This window comes from Panulirus ornatus, chromosome 41 (genome assembly GCF_036320965.1).
Source record: "Panulirus ornatus isolate Po-2019 chromosome 41, ASM3632096v1, whole genome shotgun sequence".
Classification (NCBI taxonomy): Eukaryota; Metazoa; Arthropoda; class Malacostraca; order Decapoda; family Palinuridae; genus Panulirus; species Panulirus ornatus.
The window spans coordinates 12,411,723-12,437,366 of NC_092264.1; the positions used below are offsets into that span (position 1 = coordinate 12,411,723).

At 42.2% G+C, this 25,644-nt stretch overlaps 1 long non-coding RNA gene across 2 annotated transcripts; it reads right to left on the minus strand.

Annotated features, from left to right (window-relative positions):
* Window positions 1-367: 367 nt before the first annotated feature.
* Window positions 368-25,416, minus strand: LOC139761776 (uncharacterized). 2 transcript variants are annotated; one of them, XR_011715605.1, is made up of 5 exons: window positions 25,309-25,416; window positions 24,417-24,575; window positions 1,990-2,146; window positions 1,207-1,259; window positions 376-527 (listed from the first exon to the last, which is right to left on the minus strand). It is a non-coding gene; the product is annotated as an uncharacterized lncRNA (long non-coding RNA). The 2 variants fall into 2 exon arrangements; XR_011715606.1 differs by lacking the exons at window positions 1,207-1,259; window positions 1,990-2,146 and having other exon boundaries at window positions 368-1,047.
* Window positions 25,417-25,644: the final 228 nt, after the last annotated feature.

The window sequence follows — 25,644 nt, forward strand, 5'->3', positions numbered from 1 at the left end:
ACGACTCCGTTGCTGCCGCTTCCAGTCCTTCTCCTTCAGTGACTCCATCTCCACACATAAATACATTACCTTTAAGCTCAGAGGAATGAGTGGACTTTGCTACAAATGTTCCAGTGAAGCAATTATTACATGGAAAAATGTAACTTCATTTGCCACAACTCACCTTAGGGGTAATCCAACGATATCGTCATGATACGTTTCTTGTCAATCTTTAAAGGTCAATACAGTCCTGAAATGTATGATACTGTTGGTCATGATGGCCGGCACTACGTCTGAACAACGGCTACAAATTATTATCCTATGAATCTGTCTTATATTCATAGAAATTTTCAGTTTTTATGAAAAGCTTTGCACCTCTTGAGCACCTCCAGCAGTGCCTGGTTCTTAGCGGCGACGCTGGCGTCACAGACGAGGATGTAGAAGATACCCTGGAGGTCCTGGAGGGTGAGGAACATGTTGGTCCGTTGCCCCGACGACTCCTGCTGCTGCCGCTTCCAGTCCTTCTCCTTCAGTGACTCCATCTCCACCTATAAATACAATACCTTTAAGCTCAAGAGGAATGAGTGGACTTTTCATAGGTTATTCCCTTTCTGTTAACTTCTTTGATTACGACTTTGCTACAAATGTTCCAGTGAAGGAAATTATTACATGGAAGAATGTAACGTTCATTTGCCACAACTCACCTTTAGGGGTAATCCAACGATATTGTCATGATGCGTCTCTTGTCAATCTTCTGAGGTCAATACAGTCGTGAAATGTATAATATTGTTGGTTATAATCGCCGGCTCTTCGTCTGAACAACGGCTACAAATGATTATCCTATAAATCTGTCGTCATATATTCATAGAAGTTTTCAGTTTTTTTGAAAAGCTTTGTACCTCTGAGCACCTCCAGCAGTGCATGGTTCTTAGCGGCGACGCTGGCGGCCAAGGCGAGGTTAAGGATGTAGATGATGTCCTAGAGGGTGAGGAACATGTTTGTCCGTTGCCCCGACGACTCGCGTTGCTGCCGCTTCCAGTCCTTCTCCTTCAGTGACTCCATTTCCACCTATAAATACAATATCTTTAAGGCTCAAGAGGAATGAGTGGACTTTTCATAGGTTATTCTCTCTCTCTGTTAACTTCTTTGATTGCGACTTTGTTACAAATGTTCCAGTGAAGCAAATTATTACATGGAAGAATGTAACGTTTATTTGCTACAACTCACCTTTAGGGGTAATCCAACGATGTTGTCATGATGCGTCTCTTGTCAATATAGTCCTGAAATGTATGATACTATTGGTCATGATGGCGGGCACTTCATCTGAACAACGGGTACAAATGATTATCCTATAAATCTGTCATCTTTCATAGAAATTTTCAGTTTTTATGAAAAGCTTTGTATCTCAGAGCCGTTATTATATATGTACATATATCTAACCCTGAGTCACCCAGCCATGTAGTCATAGCGTTCTCGTAGCTGTCAAGTGATACAATTAAAAAATCAGACTACTAATATCTCTTCAACTATATCTAAGATTCTTGGGTGACGTTTTGTCCATACTTGGCTGAGCATAAGAGAGATTATTGCAAGGAGAATACGGTCACTGAGTATTGCCACAGATCCTGGGGTATGGCAGGGAAGGCATCGTCCATAGAAGTAAATGTTTCTCTATCATTTTGTCATAAGGAATTCTATGATGTATTCATCGACACCTAAAGTTCAGGTATTATCTGCACCATTACGAGGAGAGATATTCCCCACACCGATCTTCAAGGATATTGACCATTAGCCCACACCGATCTTCAAGGATATTGGCTGTTAAACCATGAACACTGAAGGAGCCACTTTTACACTCACTGAGCTATTTCGCGCCACTAATTCTAAGCAAATCAAAGTCAACAATGATTTGTGTATGCGCCACTTCAGACCGCGCATGGGCAAGAGGCAAAAATGTTACACTGAGCATGCACAGAAAAGGTAAAACTTAAGCTGAGCATCAATACTAACTGGAACCTGAGAGTATGATACTGTTACGTAAGGAATGTACGTTGGCGTTGGCTGGGGACCAAGTTGTCATCTGCACGTAAACAAAGTACACGTTTCAGGAATGCAGTTTGGCCCATGAGCATACCTGGGCCTTTCTCGATTTCCAGAGTTTGTATACCTGAAAAATTGCGTTCTAACTCGTGAAACAGCATCATGTAAATACATATATACTTTTCAACTGGTTGTGTAGCAATGAAATGATCAATATAAAGCGACTAAGGTTGTATAGTTGTCAAAAAATGGTGCGAGACGAAGCGGTTGTTTCTCACGTTCACCTTGAATCTGAAAGCACGAAAACATGGTCGGACGTTCTCACTGGTGTTGTATGCAGGGAAAGCTCACACACACACACACACACACACAAAATATGTATATCATCGATCCCCTAAAGACAAAAAAGACCGGTAAATACTGCTATTTGCACTTAACGTATACTTATTGACCATTAACCCCGGAGTGACAGTCTAGAATAGGCCAACCCGGTAGCTGTGAATGTATGATAGAATGCCAAGTTTAGTTCATTCATATTTGTCAATTTCTCTAAATTTGGAAGAATTCCCGAGTCTGATGATTGTTTCTGTAGCTGTATCATATGTGGCAGAATGTTTGCCTCATGTATCGTGTGTGGCAAAATGTGTGTCTTAGCACTCTGAATAGCATCTATACTGAAATTTTCAAGAAAATCCATGTAAAAAAAAAAATCATGAAGATCCATATAAAAAAATATCACGAAAATTCCAAGACTATATATAGCCTTGCATTTTCCTCAGACTTTCGAGTTCTTCAGATTGTAATGATAATCTGAGTATAGATGGTATCCATATGTTGCTCACGTATTTCGAATCAAAACGCTACATTTCCTAATATTAACCGTGTTGTTGGCACTTTAATTGATTACATTAATATTCGTGTGCTAATTACTACACTAATTAGAATAATTTCTACATTTTGACCACAGAGTCTTATTCAGCACAATAATATCTATACTGAAATTTTCGAGAAGATCCATATCAAAAAAAAATCACGAAAATTCCATGGCTATAGCCATGCATTTTTCTCAGATTTTCAAATTCTTCAGATTTTAATGAAAATCTTTGTATAGAAGTTATTCTTTATGCTGATTACGTATCTCCAATCAAAACACTACATTTCCTAATATCAAACGTGTTATTAGCATTTACATAAATTACAATAGTATTCGTGTGCTATTTACTCCACTAATTAGAATAACTTCTACATTTTGACCACAGATTCTTATTCAACGCGCTTAATAGCATCTATATTGAAATTTTCAAAAAAACCCACACCAAAAAAATCACGAAACTCCCAAGGCTAAAGCTTTGCATTTTCCTCAAATATTCAAGTTCTTCAGATTTTAATGGAAATCTGAACATGGATGGTTTTCTTTATGCTGATCACGCATTTCGAATCAGAACACTACATTTCCTAATATTAATCGTGTTATTAGCACTTTAATGAGTTACATTGATATTTGTGTGCTAATTCCTCTACTAATAAGAATATTTTCCACATTTTGACCACAGATTCTTAGCTGGTGTAATAGCACCTATACTGAAATCTTCGAAAAAATTCATGCCCTCCAAACAATCACTAAAATTCTAAGGCTATAGCCTTGCATTTTTCTCAAAACACTACATTTCCTAATATTAAACGTGTTATTAGCACTTAAATAAATTACATAAATATTCGTGTGTTATTTACACCACTAAATAGAAAAAAATTAAATTTTGACCACAGCATCCATACTGAAATTTTCAAGAAAATCCATAAAAAAAAAAAAAACACGAAACTTCCAAGGATATACCAACATTTTTCTCAGATTTTCAAATCCTTCAGATTTTAATGAAAATCTATTTATAGATGGGTTTCTTTATACTGATTACGTATTTTGATCAATACACTACATTTCCTAATATCAACCGTGTTATTAGCACGTAACTACATTAATATTCGTGTGCTAATTACTCCATTACACAAATCTTTAAATTTTGACCACAAATTCTTATTCAGCACTCTTAATAGCATCTATACTGAAATTATCAACAAAATGCATATAAAAGAAATCACGAAAATTCCAAGGCCTTGGATTTTTATCAAATTTTCAAATTCTTCAGATTTTTATAAAAATCTGTGTCTAGATGGCTTTCTTTATGGCGATTACGTATTTCGAATTAAAACACTACATTTCCTAATATTAACGTGTCATTAACACTTAATTTAATTTCAGTAATATTCGTGTGCTAAGTACTCCACTAATTACAAAAAGTTTTCAATCTTGACCACAGAGTCTTATTCAGGATTCTTAATAATAACATCTACACTGTAATTTTCAAGAAAATCCAATGTGTCAAAAAATCACGAAAATTCCAAGGCCATAGCTGTTATTAGCACTTTAATTAATTACATTAACAAGAGTTTTGGAAAAAGGGGCAAGTATGAAGTCTGTTGGGGATGAGAGAGCTTGGGAAGTGAGTCAGTTGTTGTTCGCTGATGATACAGCGCTGGTGGCTGATTCATGTGAGAAACTGCAGAAGCTGGTGACTGAGTTTGGTAAAGTGTGTGAAAGAAGAAAGTTAAGAGTAAATGTGAATAAGAGCAAGGTTATTAGGTACAGTAGGGTTGAGGGTCAAGTCAATTGGGAGGTGAGTTTGAATGGAGAAAAACTGGAGGAAGTGAAGTGTTTTAGATATCTGGGAGTGGATCTGGCAGCGGATGGAACCATGGAAGAGGAAGTGGATCATAGGGTGGGGGAGGGGGCGAAAATTCTGGGAGCCTTGAAGAATGTGTGGAAGTCGAGAACATTATCTCGGAAAGCAAAAATGGGTATGTTTGAAGGAATAGTGGTTCCAATAATGTTGTATGGTTGCGAGGCGTGGACTATGGATAGAGTTGTGCGCAGGAGGATGGATGTGCTGGAAATGAGATGTTTGAGGACAATGTGTGGTGTGAGGTGGTTTGATCGAGTAAGTAACGTAAGGGTAAGAGAGATGTGTGGAAATAAAAAGAGCGTGGTTGAGAGAGCAGAAGAGGGTGTTTTGAAATAGTTTGGTCACATGGAGAGAATGAGTGAGGAAAGATTGACCAAGAGGATATATGTGTCGGAGGTGGAGGGAACGAGGAGAAGAGGGAGACCAAATTGGAGGTGGAAAGATGGAGTGAAAAAGATTTTGTGTGATCGGGGCCTGAACATGCAGGAGGGTGAAAGGAGGGCAAAGAATAGAGTGAATTGGAGCGATGTGGTATACCGGGGTTGACGTGCTGTCAGTGGATTGAATCAAGGCATGTGTATGGGGGTGGGTTGGGCCATTTCTTTCGTCTGTTTCCTTGCGCTACCTCGCAAACGCGGGAGACAGCGACAAAAAGAAAAAAAAAAAAAATTAACATTCGTGTGCATTTACTCCACTAATTAGAATTTTTTCTAAATTTTGACTACAGATTCTTATTTAGCACTTTTAATAATATCTATACTGAAAATTTCAAGAAAATCCATGATATCAAAAAAAAAAAAAAATCACGAAAATTCCCAGGCCTTGCATTTTCCTCAGATTTTCAAGTTATTCAGATTTTAATGGAAATCTAAGTATAGATGGTATTCTGCAAGCTGATTACGTATTTCGAATCCAGACACAACATTTCCTAATATTAACCGTGTTATTAGCACCTTAATTACATTAATATTCGTGTGCTAATTATTCCAATAATTAGAATAAGGTTTAAATTTTGACCACAGAGTCTTATTCAGCACTCTTAATAGCATATATACTTAAATTTTGAAGAAAATCCATGGTATCAAAAGAATCACGAAAATTCCAAGCCTATAACTTAACATTTTCAACAGATTTTCAAGTTTTTCAGATTTTCAAGAAAATCTGATAATAGACGACATTAAGTTGAGTAGGTATTTTGAATCAAAACACTATCTTTCCTAATATCAACCACGTGTTACTAGCACTTTAATTACATTAATATTCGTGTGCTATTACTCCACTAATTAGAATATTTTTCACATTTTGAACCACAGATTCTAATTCAGCAGGCGTAGTGGCATCTATACTGAAATTTGTAAAAAAAAAAATCCAAGAAAAAAAAAATCACGGAAATTCCTCAGATTTTCAAATTCTTCAGATTTTTATGAAAATCTGCTGTATAGATGGTATTCTTTATCCTGATTACGTAGTTTGAATAAAAAAAAACTACATTTCCTAATATCAAACGTATTATTAGCACTTAAATGCATTACATAAATATTCGTGTGCTAATTACTCCACTAAATCGAAAAAAAATTTAACTTTGACCACAGATTCTTATTCAGCACTCTTGATATCTATACTGAAATTTTCAAGAAAATCTATGGTATCAAAAAATTCACGAAATTCCCTAGCAGAATCTGTAGTCAAAATGTGTACAATATTCTAATGAGTGGAGTATTTAGCACACGAATATTAGTGTAGTTAATCTAAGTGCTATTAACACTGTCGATATTAAGAAATGTAGTGGTTTGATTCGAAATACGTAATCAGCATAAAGAAAACCACCTAAACACAGATTTTCATAAAAATCTGAAGAATTTGAAAATCTGAAGAAAATGCGAGCCCTCGTGTATCTTGTGTGGCAGAATATGTGTCCTTATGTATCTTGTGTGGCAGAATGTGTGCCTTATGTATCTTGTGTGGCAGAATGTGTGCCTTATGTATCTTGTGTGGCAGAATGTGTGCCTTATGTATCTTGTGTGGCAGAATGTGTGCCTTATGTATCTTGTGTGGCAGAATGTGTGCCTTATGTATCTTGTGTGGCAGAATGTGTTCCTTATGTATCTTGTGTGGCAGAATGTGTGCCTTATGTATCTTGTGTGGCAGAATGTGTGCCTTATGTATCTTGTGTGGCAGAATGTGTGCCTTATGTATCTTGTGTGGCAGAATGTGTGCCTTATGTATCTTGTGTGGCAGAATGTGTGCCTTATGTATCTTGTGTGGCAGAATGTGTGCCTTATGCATCTTGTGTGGCAGAATGTGTGCCTTATGTATCTTGTGTGGCAGAATGTGTGCCTTATGTATCTTGTGTGGCAGAATGTGTGCCTTATGTATCTTGTGTGGCAGAATGTGTGCTTATGTATCTTGTGTGGCAGAATGTGTGCCTTATGTATCTTGTGTGGCAGAATGTGTGCCTTAAGCATCTTGTGTGGCAGAATGTGTGCCTTATGTATCTTGTGTGGCAGAATGTGTGCCTTATGTATCTTGTGTGGCAGAATGTGTGCCTTATGTATCTTGTGTGGCAGAATGTGTGCCTTATGTATCGTGTGTGGCAGAATGTGTGCCTTATGTATCGTGTGTGGCAGAATGTGTGCCTTATGTATCGTGTGCGGTAAAATGTGTGCCACATATATCGTATGTGGCAGAATATGTACCTTGTGTATCATGTATCGCGAGTGGCAGAATGTGTGCCTCATGTATCGTGTGTGGCAGAATGTGTGCCTCATGTATCGTGTGGCCAGATATAGCGCCTCTTGTAATCGTGTGGTAAATGGGTGCCTCATGTATCGTGTGTGGTGGAATGTGTGCCCGCATCATACCGTGTGTGGTAGAATGTGTGCCTCATGTATCTTGTGTGGCAGAGTGTGTACCTTATGTATCATGTGTGGCAGAATGTGTGCCATATATATCGTGTTTGGTGAAATGTGAGCCTCATGTATCGTGTATGGTAGGATACGTGCCTCGAGTATCTTGTGTGGTAGAATGTGTGCCTCATGTATTGTGTGTGGTAAAATGTGTGCCTCATGTATCGTGTGTGGTAGAATGTGTGCCTCATATATCGTGTGTGGCTGAATGTGTGCCTCATGTATTGTGTGTGGTAAAATGTGTGCCTCATGTATCGTGTGTGGCAGAATGTGTGCCACATTTATCGTGTGTGGCAGGATGTGTGCCTCATGTATCGTGTGTGGCAGAATGTGTAACTTATGTATCGTGTGTAGCAGAATGTGTGCCACATGCATCATGTGTGGCAGGATGTGTACCTTATGAATCGTGAGTTAGAATGTGTGCTTAATGTAACGTGTGTTTCTGAATGTGTACCTTATGTATCGTGTGGGGCAGAATGTGTGCCTCGTGTATCGTGTGTGGCAGAATGTGTGTCATATGTATCGTGTGTGGCAGAGTGTGTGCCATATATATCGTGTGTGGCAGAATGTGTCCCACATATATCGTATGTGGTGAAATGTGAGCCTCATGTACCGTGTATGGTAGGATACGTGCCTCGTGTATCTTTATGGTAGAATGTGTGCCTCATGTATTGTGTGTGGTAAAATGTGTGTCTCATGTATCATGTGTGACAGATTGTGTGCCTCATGTATCGTGGGTGGCAGAATGTGTACCTTATGTGCTGTGTGAGGAAGAATGTGTGCCACATTTATCGTGTGTGGCAGAATGTGTGCCTCATGTATCGCGAGTGGCAGAATGTGTACCTTTTGTGTCGTGTGCGGCAGAATGTGTGTCACATGTATCGTGTGTGGCAGGATGTGCACCTTATGTATCCTGTGTGGAAGAATGTGTGCCTCATGTATCGCGAGTGGCAGAATTTGTGCCTCATATATCGTGTGTGGCAAAATATGATTCTCATGTTTTGTGTGGGCACAATGTGGGCCTTATGTATCGTGTGTGGCAGAATGTGTGCGCCATGTATCGTGTGTGGGAGAATGTGTACCTTATGTATCGCGTGTGGCAGAATGTGTGCCACATGTATCGTGTGTGGCTGAATGTGTGCCTCATGTATCGGGTATGGTAATATGCGTGCCGCATGTATCGTGTGTGGCAGAATGTGTGCCTCATGTATCGTGTGGCAGAATATGTGCCTCTTGTATCGTGTGGTACAATGTGTGCCTCATGTATCATGTGTGGTAGAATATGTGCCGCCTGTATCCTGTGTGGTAGAATGTGTGCCTCATGTATCATGTGCTTTAAAGTGTGCGCCTCATGTATCGTGTGTGGCAGAATATGTGCCGCATGTATCATGTGTGGTAGAATGTGTGCCTCATGTATCATGTGTGGCAGAATGTGTGCCTCATGTATCGTGTGCGGTAGAGCGTGTGCCTCATGTGTCGTGTGTATAGATTGTGGGTCTTATGTATCGTGTGTGGCAAAATGTGTGCCTCATGTATCATGTGTGGCAGAATGTGTGCCTCATGTATAGTGTGTGGAAGAATGTTTGCCTCATGTATCGTGTGTGGTAGAATGTGTACCTCATGTATCGTGTGTGGAAGAATGTTTGCCTCATGAATCGTGTGTGGTAGAATGTGTACCTCACGTATCGTGTGTTAGAATGTGTGCCTCATGTATCGTGTATAGTAGAATGTGTGCCTCAAGTATCGTCTGTTGCAGAATGTGTGCCTCATATATCGTGTGTGGTGGAATGTGTGCCTCATATATCGTGTGTGTAAGAATGTGTGCCTCAAGTACCGTGTGTGGCAAAGTGTGTCCCTTTTGTATCGTGTGTGGCAGCATGTGTGCCTAATGTATCGTGTGAGGCAGAATGTGTCCCTTATGTATCGTGTGTGGCAAAATGTGTACCTTATGTATCGTGTGTGGCAAAATGTGTCCCTTATGTATCGTGTGCGGCAGAATGTGTGCCTTATATATCCTGTGTGTCAGAATGTGCACCTCACGTATCGTGTGTGGCCGAACGTGTGCCTCATGTATTGTGTGTGGCAGAATGTGTGCATCATGTATCGTGTGAGGCAGAATGTGTCCCCTATTTATCGTGTTTGGCAAAATGTGTACCTTATGTATCGTGTGGCAGAATGAGTCCCTTATGTATCGTGTGTGGCAGAATGTTTGCCTCATGTATCGTGTGGCAGAATATGTGCCTCTTGTATCGTGTGGCACTGTTGTGCCTCATGTATCGTGTGTGGTAGAATGTGTGCCTCATGTATCGTGTGTGGTAGAATGTGTGCCTCATGTATCGTGTGTGGTAGAATGTGTGCCGCATCCATTGTGTGTCGTAGAATATGTGCCTCATGTATTTTGTGTTATACAAAGAGTACCTCATGTATCGCGTGTGTTAGAATGTGTGCCTCATGTATCATGTGTTGTAGAATGTTTGCCTCTTGTATCGTGTGTGTTAGAATGTGTGCCTCATGTATCGTCTGTGGCAGAATGTGTGCCTTGTGCATTGTGTGTGGTAGAATGTGTGCCTCATGTATCGTGTGTGGAAGAATGTGTGCCTCGTGTACCGTGTGTGGCAGAATGTGTCCCTTATGTATCGTCTGTAGCAGAATGTGTGCCTCATGTATCGTGTGGCAGAATATGTGCCTCTTGTATCGTGTGGTATAATTTGTGCCTCATGTATCATGTGTGGTAGAATGTGTGCCTCATGTATCTTGTGTGATAGAATGTGTGCCACTATATATCATGTGCTAGAATGTGTGCCTCATGTATCGTGTGTGTTAGAATATGTGCCTCATGTATCATGTGTAGTAAATGTTCGCCTCATGTATCAGGTGTATTAGAATATGTGCCTCATGTATCATGTGTGGTAGAATGTTTGCCTCATGTACTGTGTATGTTAGAATGTGTGCCTCGTATACCATGTGTGGTAGAAAGTGTACCTCATGTATAATGTGTGGTAAAATATGTGCCTCATGTTTTTTGTGTGGTAGAAAGTGTGCCTCATGTATCGTGTCTGTTAGAATGTGTTCCTCATGTATCGTGTGTGGTAGAATGCTTGCCTCATATATCATGTGTGGTAAAATGTGTGCCACATGTATCGTGTGTAGCAGAATGTGTACCTTATGTACCGTATGCGGCCGAATTTGCGCATCATGTATCGTGTGTGGCAGAATGTGTACCTCATGTATCGTGTGTGGCAGGATGTGCAACTTCTGTATCGTGTGTGGCGCAATGTGTAACGTATGTATCGTGTGTAGCAGAATGTGCGCCTCATGTATCGTGTGTGGTAGAATGTGTGCCTCAAGTAACGTGTGTGGCAGGATGTGTATCTTATGTATCGTGTGTGGCAGAATGTGTGCCTCATGTATCGTGTGTGGCAGAATGTGTACCTTATGTATCCTGTGTGGCAGAATGTGTGCCACATATATCGTGTGTGGCAGAATGTGTACCTTATGTATCGTGTCTGGCAGAATGTGTGCCACATATATCGTGTGTGGCAGAATGTGTACCTTTGGTATCGTGCGTTGCAGATGGTGTCCCTCATGTATTGTGTGTGGCAGAATATGAATCTTATGTATTATGTGTGGCAAAATGTGTGATTCATGTATCGCGAGTGGCAAAATGTGTGCCTCATGTATCGTGTGTGGCAGAATATGTGTCTTATGTATCGTGTGTGGCAGATGTGCTCCTTATGTTTCGCGTGGGCAGAATGTGAACCTGATGTATCTTGTGTGGCAGAATGTGTGCCTTATGTATCATGTGTGGCAGAATGTGTGCTACATTTATCGTGTGCGGCAAAATGTGGACATAATGTATCGTGTGTGGCAGATGTGTGCCTCATGTAACGTGTTTTTCAGAATGTGTACCTTATATATCGTGTGGGGCAGAATGTGTGCCTCGTGTATCGTGTGGCAGAATGTGATTTTTATGTATCGTGTGTGGCAGAATGTGTGCCATATGTATCGTGTGTGGCAGAATGTGTACCTTATGTATCCTGTGTGGCAGAATGTGTGCCATATGTATCGTGTGTGGCAGAATGTGTACCTTATGTATCGTGAGTAGCAGAAGGTGTGCCTCATGTATCGTGTGTCTCAGAATGTGTGCCACATGTATCGTGTGTGCCAGAATGTGTGCCTCATGTATCGTGTGTGGCAGAAAATGATTCTTATGTATCGTGTGTGGCAGAATGTGTGCCACATGTATAGTGTGTGGCAGAATGTGTACCTTATGTATCGTGTGTGGCAGAATCTTTCCCTCATGTATCGTGTGTGGCAGATTGTGTATCTTACCTATCATGAGTGGAAGAATGTGTGCCTCATGTATCGCGAGTGCCACAACGAGTGCCTCATGTATCGTGTGTGGCAGAATGTGTATCTTATGTATCGTGTGTGGCAGAATTCGTGCCACATGTATCGTGTGTGGCAGAATATGTACCTTATGTATCGTGTGTGGCAGAATCTTTCCTTCATGTATCGTGTGCGACAGAATGTGTACCTTATGTATCGTGAGTGGAAGAATCCGTGCCTTATGTATCGCGAGTGGTAGAAGGTGTGCCTCATGTATCGTGTGTGGCAGAATGTGTGCCACATGTATAGTGTGTGGCAAAATGTGTGGCTCGTGTTTCGTGTGCGGTAGAATGTGCGCATGTATCGTGTGTGGTATAATGTGTGCCTCTTATATCGTGTGTGTGGTAGAATGTGTGCCCCATGAATCGTGTGTGGCAGAATCTCTCCCTTATGTAACGTGTGTGGCTGAATATGTGCCTCATGTATCAGTTATGGTAGTACGCGTGCCGCATGTATCGTGTGTGGAACAATGTGTGCCTTGTGTATCGTGTGGCAGAATATGTGCCTCTTGTATCGTGTGGTACAATGTGTGCCTCATGTATCGTGTGTGTTAGAGTGTGTGCCTCTTATATCGTGTGTGTGGTAGAATGTGTGCCACATGTATCGTGTGTGGCAGAGTGTACCTTATGTATCGCGTGTGGCAAAATGTGCGCCTCATGTATCGTGTGTGGTAGAATGTTTCCCTAATGTATCGTGTGTGCTAGAATGTGTGCCTCATGTATCATGTCTGGCAGAATATTGGCCTCATGTATCGTGTGTGGCATAATGTGTGCCTCATATATCGTGTGTGGCAAAATGTGTAACTTCTGTATCGTGTGTGGCAGAATGTGCGCCTCATGAACCGTGTGAGGTAGAATGTGTTCCTCATATATCGTATGAGGTAGAATGTGTGCCTCATGTATCGTTGTGGCAAAATGTGTACTTTATGTATCGTGTACGGCAGAATATGTGCCACATGTATCGTCTGTGGCAGAATGTGTGCCACATGTATCGTATGTGGCAGAATGTGTACATTATGTATCGTGTGTGGCAGAAGGTGTCCCTCATGTATCGTGTGTCAGAATGTGTGCCACATGTATCGTGCGTGGCAGAATGTGCGCTCCATGTATCTTGTGTGGGAGAATTTGTACCTTATGTATCATATGTGGCAAAATGTGTGCCTTATGTGTCGTGTGTGGCAGAATGTGTGCCTCAGGTATCGTGTGTGGCGGAATGTGTACCTTATGCATCGTGTGTGGCAGATTGCGTGCCACATGTTTCGTGTGTGGCAGAATGTGTACCTTGTGTATCGTGTGTGGCAGATGGTGTTCCTCATGTATTGTGTGTGGCAGAAAGTGTACCGTATGTATCGTTTGTGGAAGGATGTTTGCCTCATGTATCAGGAGTGGCAGAATGTGTGCCTCATGTATTGTGTGGGGCAGAATGTGTACCTTATTTATCGTGTGTGGCAGAATCTTTCCCTCATGTATCGCGTGTGGCAGATTGTCTACCTTATGTATCATGAGTGGAAGAATATGTGCCTCATGTATCAGGAGTGGCAGAATGTGTGCCTCATGTATCGTGTGTGGCAGAATGTTTATCTTATGTATCGTGTGTGGCAGAATGTGTACCTTATGTATCGTGTGGTCAGATTGTGGGCCTCATGCATCGGTTGTGGCAGGATGTGCGCCACATGTATCGTGTGTGGACGAATGTGTCTCATGTATTATGTGTGGCAGAATGTGTATCTTATGTATCGTGTGTGGCAGATTGTGTACCTTATGTATCGTGTGTGGTGAAATGTGAGCCTCATGTATCGTGTGTGGTAGGATACGTGCTTCGTGTATCTTGTGCGGTAGAATGTGTGGCTCATGTATTGTGTGTGGTAAAATGTGTGTCTCATGTATCGTGTGTGGCAGAATGTGTGCCTTATGTATCGTATGTGGCAGAATGTGTACCTTACGTACTGAGTGAGGAAGAATGTGTGCCACATGTATCGTGTGTGGCAGAATGTGTGCCTCATGTATCGTGTGTGTCAGATTGTGTGCCTCATGTATCGTGTGTGGCAGAATGTGTGCCTCATGTATCGTCTGTGTCAGAATGTGTATCCTTATGTATCGTGTGTGGCAGAATGTGTGCCACATGCATATGTGTGGCAGGATGTGTACCTTTTGTGTCGTTTGTGGCAAATGTGTGCCACATGTATCGTGTGTGGTAGTATGTGTACCTTATATATCGTGTGTGGAAGAATGTGTGCCTCACGTATCGCGAGTGGCAGAATTTGTGCCTCATGTATCGTGTATGGCAGGATGTGATTCTTATGTATCGTATGTGTCAAAATATGTTCCATATATATCGTGTGGGCAGAATGTGGGCCTTATGTATAATGTGTGGTAGAATGTGTGCCTTATATATCGTGTGTGGCAGAATGTGTGTCACATGTATCGTGTGGCAGAATGTGTGCCCCATGTATCGTGTTTAGGAGAATATGTACTTGTGTATCGTGTGTGACAGAATGAGTTCCTTATGTTTCGTGTGGGCAGAATGTGTGCCACATGTATAGTGTGTGGCAAAATGTGTGCCTCGTGTATCGTGTGCGGTAGAATTTGTGCCGTATGTATCGTGTGTGGTAGAATGTGTGCCACATATATCGTGTGTGGTAGAATATGCGCCTCATGTATCGTGAGTGGTAGAATGTGTGCCTCAAGTATCGTGTGTGGCAGAATGTGTCCCTTATGTGTCGTTTGTGCCTCATGTATCAGGTATGGTAGTATGCGCGCCGCATGTATCGTGTGTGGCAGAATGTGTGGCTCATGTATCGTGTGGCAGAATATGTGCCTCTTGTATCGTGTGGTGCATTGTGTGCCTCATGTATCATGTGATAAAATGCGTGCCATATGTATCTTGTGTGGCAGAATGTGTGCCTCATGTATCATGTGTGGCAGAATGTGTGCCACATGTATCCTGTGTGGCAGAATGTGTACTTTAGATATCGATTGTGGCAGAATGTGCGCCTTATGTATCGTGTGTGGTAGAATGTGTCCCTTATGTATCGTGTGTGGTAGAATGTGTGCATCATGTATTATGTGCGGCAGAATGTTGGCCTCCTGTATCGTGTGTGGCATAATGTGTGCCTCATGTATCGTGTGGCATAATGTGTGCCTCATGTATCGTGTGGCAAAATGTGTAACCTCTGTATCGTGTGTGGCAGAATGTGTACCTTATGTAATGTGTGTGTCGCAGAATGTGGGCCTCATGTATCGTGTGTGGTAGAATGTGTTCCCCATGTATCGTATGAGGTAGAATGTGCGCCTCATGTATCATGTGTGGCAAAAGGTGTACCTTATGTATCGTTTGTGGCAGAATGTATACATTATGTATCGTGTGTGGCAAACGATGTCACTCATGTATCGTGTGAGGCCGAATGTGTACAATATGTATGTTCTGTGGAAGAATGTGTGCCTTATGTATCGTGAGTGGCATAATGTGTGCCTCAAGTATCGTGTGTGGCAGAATGTGTATCTTATGTATCGTGTGTGGCAGAATGTGTTCCTTATGCTTCGTGTGGGCAGAATATGGGCCTCATGTATCGTGTGTGTCAGAATATGTGACACATGTATTGTGTGTGGGAGAATGTCTGCCCCATCTATCTTGTGTGGGAGAATGTGTACCTTATGTATCGTGTGTGGCAGAATGTGTGCCACATGTATCGTGTGTGTCAGAATGTGTACCTTATGTATCGTGTGTGGGAGGACGTGTGCCTTATGTATCGTGTGTGGCAGAATATGTGCCTTATGTATCGGGTGTGGCAGAATGTGGGCCTCATGTATCGTGTGTGTCAGAATGTGTTCCACATGTATCGTGTGGGGCAGAATTTGTGCCCCTTGTATCTTGTGTGGGAGAATGTGTACATTATGTATCATGTGTGGCAGAATGTGTGACGCATGTGTTGTGTGTGACAGAATGTGTTCCACAAGTATCGTGTGTGCCAGATTGTGCCCCCAATGTATCGTATGTGGGAGAATGTGTACCTTATGTATCGTGTGTGGCAGAATGTGTGCCTTATGTATCGTGTGTGGCAGAATGTGTGCCTCATGTATCGTATGTGCCAGAATATGTGCCCCATGTATCGTGTGTGGCAGAATATGTGCCTCATGTATCGTTTGTTGCAGAATGTGCCTCATGTATCGTGTGTGGCAGAATGTGTCTCATGTATCTTGTGTGGCTGAATGTTTGCCTCATGTATCGGTTGTGGCAGAATGTGCTCATGTATCGTGTGGCAGAATGTGTATCTTATTATCGTGTATGCCAGAGTGTGTACCTTATGTATCGTGTCTGTCAGAGTGTGCGCCTCATGTATCGTGTGTTGCAGAATGTGTGCCACATGTATCGTGTGTGGTGGAATGTGTACATCATGTATCGTATTTGGTAGAATGTGTACCTATTGTATCGTGTGTGACAGAATGTGTACCTTATGTATCGTGGGGCAGAATGTGTACTTTATATATCGTGTGGCAGAATGTGTACCTTATGTATCGTGTGTAGCAGAATGTGCGCCTCATGTATCGTATGTGGTAGAATGTGTGCTACAAGTATCATGTTTGGCAGAATGTGTGCCTCTTGTATCATGTGTTTTAAAATGTGCCTCATGTATCGTGTGTGGTACAATGTGTCGCTTATGTATCGTGTGTGGCAGAATATGGGCCTCATGTATCGCGTGTGGCAAAATATGTGCCACATGTATCGTGTGTGGCAGAATGTGTGCCTCCTGTAGCGTTTTGGTAGAATGTGTGCCTCATGTATCGTGTGTGGCATAATATGTGCCTCATGTATTGTGTGTGGCAGAATGTGTCCCTTATGTATCGTGTGTGGCAGAATGTGTCCCTTATGTATCGTGTGTGGCAGAATCTGTACCTTATGCATCGTATGTGGCAGAATATGGGCCTTATGTATTGCGTGTGGCAGAATATGTGCCAAATGTATCGTGTGTGGCAGAACATGTGCCTCATATAGCTTTGTGGTAGAATATGTGCCTCATGTGTAGTAGAATGTGTGCCTCATGCATCGTGTGTGGCAAAATGTGTCGCTTATGTATCGTGTGTTGCAGAATCTGTACCTTATGTATCGTGTGTGGCAGAATGTGTACCTTATGTATCGTGTGTGGCAGAATATGCGACTCATGTATCGCGTGTGGGAGAATGTGTACCTTATGTATCGTGTGTGGCAGAATGTGTGCCTTATGTATTGTGTGTGGCAGAATGTGTGCCTCATGTATCGTTGTGGTAGAATGTGTGCCTCATGTATCGTGTGTGGTAGAATGTGTGCCTCATGTATCGTGTGTGGTAGGATGTGTGTTTCGTGTATCGTTGTGGTATATTGTCTCCCCCATGTATTGTGTGTGGCAGAATGTTTGCCTCATGTATCGAGTGTGGCAGAATGTGTGCCACAAGTATCGTGTTTGCCAGAATGTGTGCCTCATGTACCGTGTGCGATAGAATGTGTGCCTCAAGTATCGTGTGTGACAGAATGTGTCCCTTATGTATCGTGTGTGGCAGAATATGCGATTCATGTATCGTGTGTGGCGTAATGTGTGCCTCATGTATTGTTGTGGTAGAATGTGTGTCTCATGTATCGTGTGTGGTAGAATGCTTGCCTCATGTATCGTGTGTGGCAGAATGTGTGTTTCATGTATCGTGTGTGGCAGAATGTGTACCTTATGTATCGTGTGTGGCAAATTTTGCGCCTCATGTATCGTGTTTTGCAGAATGTGTGCCAGATATATAGTATGTGACAGAATGTGTGCCTCATGTATCGTGTGAGGTAAAATGTGTGCCTCATGTATCCTGTCTGGCAGAATGTGTAACTTATGTGTCGTGTCTGGTAGAATGTGTACCTTTTGTATCGTGTGTGGTAGAATGTATGCCTCATGTATCATATGTGGCAGAATGTGTGCTTCATGTATCGTGTGTGACAGAATGTGTACCTTATGTATTGTGTGTGGTATAACGTGTACCTTATGTATTGCGTATGGCAGAATGTGTACCTTATATATTGTGTGTGGCAGAATGTGTACCTTATGTATCGTGTGTGGCAGAATGTGTGCCTCATGTATCGTGTGGGGCAGAATGTGTAACTTATGTATCGTGTGTGGTAGAATGTGTGCCTCATGCATCATATGTGGCAGAATGTGTGCCTCATGTATCGCGTGTGGCGGAATGTGTACCTTATGTATTGTGTGTGGCAGAATGTGTACCTTATGTATTGTGTGTGGCAGAATGTGTACCTTATGTATCGTGTGTGGCAGAATGCATGCCACAAGTATCGTATGTGGCAGAATGTGTATCTTATGTATCGTGTGTGGCAGAATGTGTTCCTTATGCTTCGTGTGGACAGAATATGGGTCTCATGTGTCGTGTGTGTCAGAATGTGTGCCCCACGTATCTTTTGTGGAAGAATGTGTGCCTCATGTATCGTGTGTGGCAGAATGTGTGCCCCATGTATCGTGTGTGGCAGAATGTTTGCCTTATGTATCGTGTGTTGCAGAATGTGTGCCTCATGTATTGTGTATGGCAGAATATGTGCCTCATGTATCGTGTGTGGTAGAATGTGTGCCTCATGTATCGGTTGTGGTGGAATGTGTACGTCATGTATCGTGTTTGGTAGAATGTGTGCCTCATGTATCGCGTGTGGCAGATGCGTACTTTATGTATCGTGTGGCAGAATGTGTACTTTATGTATAGTGTGGCAGAATATGTACCTTATGTATCGTGTGTGGCAGAATGTGCGCCTCATGTATCGTGTGTGGTAGAATGTGTGCCACAACTATCATGTTTGGCAGAATGTGTGCTTCATGTATCAAGTGTCGTAAAATGTGTGCTTCATGTATCATGTGTGACACAATGTGTCGCTTATGTATCGTGTGTGGCAGAATGTGTACCTTAGGTATCGTGTGTGGTAGAATGTGTACCTTATGTATCGTGTGTGGCAGAATTTGGGCTCATGTATCGCGTGTGGCAGAATATGTGCCACAGGTATCGTGTGTGGCAGAATGTGTGCTTCATGTACCGTTGTGGTAGAATGTGTGCCTCGTATATCGTGTGGGGTAGAATGTGTGCCTCATGTATCGTGTGTGGCAGAATGATTACTTTGTGCATCGTGTGTGTCAGAATGTGTACCTTACGTATCGTGTGTGGCAGAATGTGCGCCTCATGTATCGATGTGGTAGAATGTGTGCCACATGTATCGTGTATGGAAGAATGTGTTCCGCATGTATCCTGTGTGTTAGAATGATTACCTCATGTATCGTGTTTGCTAGAATGTGTGCCTCATGTATCGTGTCTGTCAGAATGTGTACCTAATTTATCCTGTGGCAGAATCTGTTCCTTATATATCGTGTGTGGCAGAATGTGCGTCTCATGTATCGTGTGTGGCAGAATGTGTGCCACAATTATCGTGTTTGGCAGAATGTGTGCCTCATGTATCGTGTGTGGTAAAATGTGCCTTATGTATCGTGTGTGGCAGAATGTGTGCCTTATGTATCGTGTGTGGCAGAATTTGTGCCACATGTATCGTGTGTGGGAGAATGTGTACCTTATGTCACGGGTGTGGCAGAATATGCGCCTCAGGTATTGCGTGTGGCAGAATATGTGCCACATGTATCATTTGTGGCAGAATGTGTGTCTCATGTAGCGTTATGGCAGAATGTGTGCCTCATGTATGGTGTATGGTAGAATGTGCCTCATGTATTGTGTGTGGCAGAATGTGTCCCTTATGTATCGTATGTGGCAGAATATGTACCTTATGTATCGTGTGTGGCAGAATGCGTACCTTATGTATTGAGTGTGGCAAAATATGCGCCTCATGTATCGTATGTGGTAGTCTATGTGCCATATGTATCGTGTGTGGCAGAATGTGTCTCTCATGTATCGTGTGTGGTAAAATGTGTGCCTTATGTATCGTGTGTGGCAGAATTTGTGCAACATGTATCGTGTGTGGGAGAATGTGTACCTTATGTATCGCGTGTGGCAGAATATGCGCCTTAGGTCTTGCGTGTGGCAGAATATGTGCCACATGTATTGTTTAAGGCAGAGTGTGTGTCTCATGTAGCATTGTGGTAGAATGTGTGCCTCATGCATGCTGTGTGGCAGAATGTGTCCCTTATGTATCGTGTGTGGCAGAATGTGTACCTTATGTATCGTGTGTGGCAGAATGTGTACCTTATGTATCGTGTGTGGCAAAATATGCACCTCATGTATCGTGTGTGGTAGACTATGCGCCACATGTATCATGTGTGGCAGAATGTGTGCCTTATGTATCGTGTGTGGTAAAATGTGTGCCTTATGTATCATGTGTGGCAGAATGTGTGCCTTACGTATCGTGTGTGGCAGAATCTGTGCCACATGTATTGTGTGTGGGAGAATGTGTACCTTATGTATCGTGTGTGGTAGAATATGCGCATCATGTATGGTGTGTAGCAAAATGTGTCCCTTATGTATCGTGTGTTGCAGAATGTGTACCTTATATATCATGTGTGGCAGAATGTGTACCTCATGTATCGTGTATGGCAGAGTTTGTGCCACATGTATCGTGTGTGGCAGAATGTGTGCCTCATGTATCGTGTGTGCTAAAACGTGTGCCTTATGTATCGTGTGTGGCAGAATGTGTGCCTTATGTATCGTGTGTGGCAGAATTTGTGCCAAATGTATCGTGTGTGGGAGAATGTGTACCTTATGTATCGTGTGTGGCAGATGTGTACCTTATGTAGAATGTGTGCCTCATGTATGGTTTGTGGTAGAATGTGTGCCTCATGTATGGTGTGTGGCAGAATGTATCACTTATGTATCGTGTGTGGCAGAATGTGTGCCTTATGTATCGTGTGTGGCAGAATTTGTGCCAAATGTATCGTGTGTGGGAGAATGTGTACCTTGTGTATCGTGTGTGGCAGAATATGCGCCTTACGTATCGCGTGTGGCAGACTATGTGCCACATGTATCGTTAGTGGCAGAATGTGTCTCATATGGTGTTGTGGTAGAATGTGTGCCTCATGTATCGTGTGTGGTAGAATGTGTGCCTTATGTATCGTGTGCGGCAGAATGTGTACCTTATGTATCGTGTGTGGGAGACTATGTGCCACATGTATCGCGTGTGGCAGAATGTGTGCCTCATGTATCGTTGTGGTAGAATGTGTGCCTCATGTGTCTAGTGTGGTAGAATGTGTGCCTCATGTATCGTGTGTGGTAGAATGTGTACCTTATGTATCCTGTGTGGCAGATGTGTACCTTATGTATCGCGTGTGGTAGAATGTCCACCTCATGTATCGTGTGTGGTAGAATGTGTGCCTCATGTATCATGTGTGGCAGAATGTGTCCCTTATGTATCGTGTGTAGCAGAATGTGTTCCTCATGTATCGTGTGTGGCAGAGTGTGTACCTTATGTGTCGTGTGTGGCAGATTGTACGCCTCATGTATCGCGCTGGCAGAATGTGTGCTACATGTATAGTATGTGGCAGAATGTGTGCCTCATGTATCTTGTGTCTAGAATGTGTGCCTCATGTATCCTGTGTGGCAGAATGTGTACCTAATGTGTCGTATCTGGCAGAATGTGTACCTTATGTATTGTGTGTGGTAGAATGTGTACCTCATGTATCGTGTGTGGCAGCATGTATGCCTCATGTATCATGTGTGGCAGAATGTGCGTCATGTATCCTGTGTGGCAGAATGTGTACCTTATGTGTCGTGTGTGGCAGAATGTGTACCTTATGTAATGTGTGTGGCAAAATGTGTACCTTATGTATTGTAAGTGGCAGAAAGTGTACATTATATATTGTGTGTGGCAGAATGTGTACGTTATGTATTGCACTTGGTAGAATCTGTGCCTCATGTATCGTGTGTGGCAGCATGTATGCCTCATGTATTGTGTGTGGCAGAATGTGCGTCATGTATCCTGTGTGGCAGAATGTGTACCTTATGTGTCGTGTGTGGGAGAATGTGCGCCTCATGTATTGTGTGTGGCAGAATGTGTACCTTATATATTGGGTGTGGCAGAATGTGAACCTTATATATTGTGTGGCAGAATGTGTACCTTATGTATCGTGTGTGGCAGAATGTTCGCCTCATGTATTGTGTGTGGCAGAAAGTGTACCTTATATATTGGGTGTGGCAGAATGTGTACCTTATGTATCGTGTGTGGCAGAATGTGCGCCTCATGTATTGTGTGTGGCAGAATGTGTACCTTATATATTGGGTGTGGCAGAATGTGTACCTTATGTATCGTGTGTGGCAGAATGTGCGCCTCGTATTATGGATGCGAGTGCAAAGAAGGTGCAAAGAAGTTACAAGGTCTGCAGTCATCAAATGTCATCAAGAAATTATGAGACAAGACAGGTAAAGCATCATGTCTGAGCCATAGTCCAATATAAGGTTCATCAATGTTTAAAAGTGCTTATGGTGATAATTCATGGATTATTGGAACAAAAAAAATATATTTCATAACTATTCATATGAGACCAGTGACAACCCGGAGTTAATGAGTTAACTCTCTAACATCCACAAAGGTTTTCGTAACTCTCCAGTTTAACTTGGCACTATTGTGATCTGTCAAATTATTCTTCATTAAACATATGATTAAACGTATGATTACAGATAACAGCTTCGAGAAGGAAATTATAGTGCATAAAGTAACTGACTTCTATAAAAGTATGTAGGCATGGAACATCAATTTTGTAAAAAAAAAAGTATACAAGTTTCATGGCAGAAGTAAAAAGGTCCCAGAGTGTAGTTTTTAGTTTAATGACCCGTGCGTGGGCCCAGCAAAACCTGATTTTTTTTTAAAATAGTCTGACGTTAGTCAGAACAAAATTTCCAGGTTGAAGCCTTAAGTTTGAAGACCCCCTGGGCCAAATTATTATCCCCCCGCCCCCCCATCAGAATAGTGTGGAGTTAGGCAGAAAAAAGTCGCCGAGTGAAACAAAGTTTGAATTTAGCCGGAAAAAAATTTTCCAGGTTTGGCGACCCACCTGGGCCACGTAAAACACCCCGATCATAATAGTTTGGCGTTAGACACAAATAATTTCCCGAGTGAAGCTTAAAGTTTGGCGATCCTTGCGCCCTTCAAAACCAGATTGAAATCAGCTGGCGTGAAGCAGAAGTGAAAATCGTAAAGGGAAGCTTTAAGTTTAACGACCTGTGGACACTGTAAAATCTGATTGAAATCTTCCAGCATTAGCCAGGAGAAAAGTTCCAAAGAGATACTTTAGTTTAATGACACATGGGCCCCTCAAAAGCTGAAGAAATTCGTCTTGCGTTCGCTGAAATCAAAGTGAAGCTTTTACTCTGACGACCTTTTGAGCCAGCATATGCTAGAATAAACTCGTCAGGTGTCCTCCAGAATAAAATTCAGAGAGTGAAGGTTCATTATGATGACCAGAGCAGCTCACTGAAGCTGTGTGAAACAGTTTAGCGTCGAACCAAAATTAAATTCCCAAATTGAAGTTCTACTTTGATGATCCGTGGAGAACAGAAAACACGCAAGAAATTATCTGTCGTAGGCCAAAATAATACTCCCAAGGTGAAGCTTTACTTTGATAAACATTGGAATCCACAAAAACTGAATAGAATCGTCTGGAATCAGATGGATTAGATTTCCCAAGTTGAAGTTTTACACTGATGACCCGCTAGTGGAGCCCGTAAAATTGGAATAAAGTCATCTGGCGTCGGCCATGATATAATTCACTACGTTAAGCTCGACTTTTGACGACTTTATAGCCCACAGAAGCCGCATCGAATTAAAATGCTCAAAGTGATGATCACCCGTGTGACCCCGCATAGCCCTCCCTGAGGAACCAAGTGCTCCATATCCTGACACAAGTCGGAGGGAGGGTCCCAGTCTGCCACATACCGTCATGTCAATCATTTATGTCAGTGGTTCCGCCTTGACTCGACGAAGGTTTACCCCCCTATCAAACATACACTTGATGGATGTACCACCCTCCTTGACTCGACGAAGGTTTACCCAACTATCAAACATACACTTGATGGATGTACCACCCTCCTTGACTCGACGAAGGTTTAACCCCCTATCAAACATACACTTGATGGATGTACCACCCTCCTTGACTCGACGAAGGTTTACCCCCCTAGCAAACATACACTTGATGGATGTACCACCCTCCTTGACTCGACGAAGGTTTACCCCCCTATCAAACATACACTTGATGGATGTACCACCCTCCTTGACTCGACGAAGGTTTACCTCCCTATCAAACATACACTTGATGGATGTACCACCCTCCTTGACTCGACGAAGGTTTAACCCCCTATCAAACATACACTTGATGGATGTACCACCCTTCTAGACTCAACGAAGGTTTACCCCCTATCAAACTTACACCTGAAGGAGGTACCACCCTCCTTGAGGCAAGATGATTGGGTGCTCTCATGACGGCTTCCTCCCTCCCTCTTGCGACGTCAGCAGGCGACTGAGGGTGACGTGGTCCTCGACGGTGGACGGAAGGCCATCATATCCAACCCGTTGTTGGACTGGAACTCTGGAAATGAACGGTGTCTTAATTTCCACTTCAACTTGAACACATTAAGGCATATTTTTCTATTGATATCAAGTTAAATTACGACATATTGTATGTAACATCTACCAATGTTTGTGTGTGGGTCATGATAGATCTGAAGTCATGGGTACATTATAGTTTAATCTATTATCATCCACCTTTAAATGTATGCTTAAAATTGGTTGCAACTGTAAGGACAAAAGCCTCTCACAAGCAATGTTATCCTTACACTTCTTGTTCTGTGAAACTTTAGGTTAAACAAGATGCAACGGCATGTCATCATTTACCAGCAAAAGGAGTCTCAGAAGCTGGTCTCTTGTTGTTTATATACTGCAAATACAAAACGTAGATAGACATTATTCCCATGTTGAGCTAAACTGCTAATTGAGGCAAACAACCATATAACTGTAATAACCTATATGGCGGGGTCAGACGTTCCCAAAGACTATGATCAATTAAAAACTGTCGCCTGAACGAGTCGTAATATAAACCAAATTTTCAGACGAAAGAAAGCAGTGAAGGTGAACGAAAGATAGGAAAGCTGAAAGAAGAGTGTTGATCATGGCATTCTAAACGAAACCAAAATGGCATCCTAGCTAGGAGCAGTGTGATCCTTCCTCAGTATTTATACGCGGAATAAAAGCTCACGTAAGCCCATTTGTCAAGGAAAAATGCACAGAAACATTGCCATAACGCTAAATAAAGTCTGACTTACCGAAAAGATGAGTAGACACTAAGATATCAGGCAACACAGACTTGAAATACAGAGCGTAAGAACACATCCGTCTTGGGAGCCGGCACATAGAAGACTGCAAATGGCGGCCGTGCTGAAGAAAAACACATACAAAGAAGCGCCATTAAAAGAATTTGTCAAACTAATTTTTGTGATGCTTGCAGTAACGCCATCTGGAAGAGCGATTAAAACCATTAGAAAACGGGAAACTTACCAGAGAAAACGGGAAACTTAAAGGTAAATATTAGATATTCAAATGTGCCATAATTTCTGCAGGGACATAAGTCCTTTGTTCTACTTTGTGTGATATGAATGTTA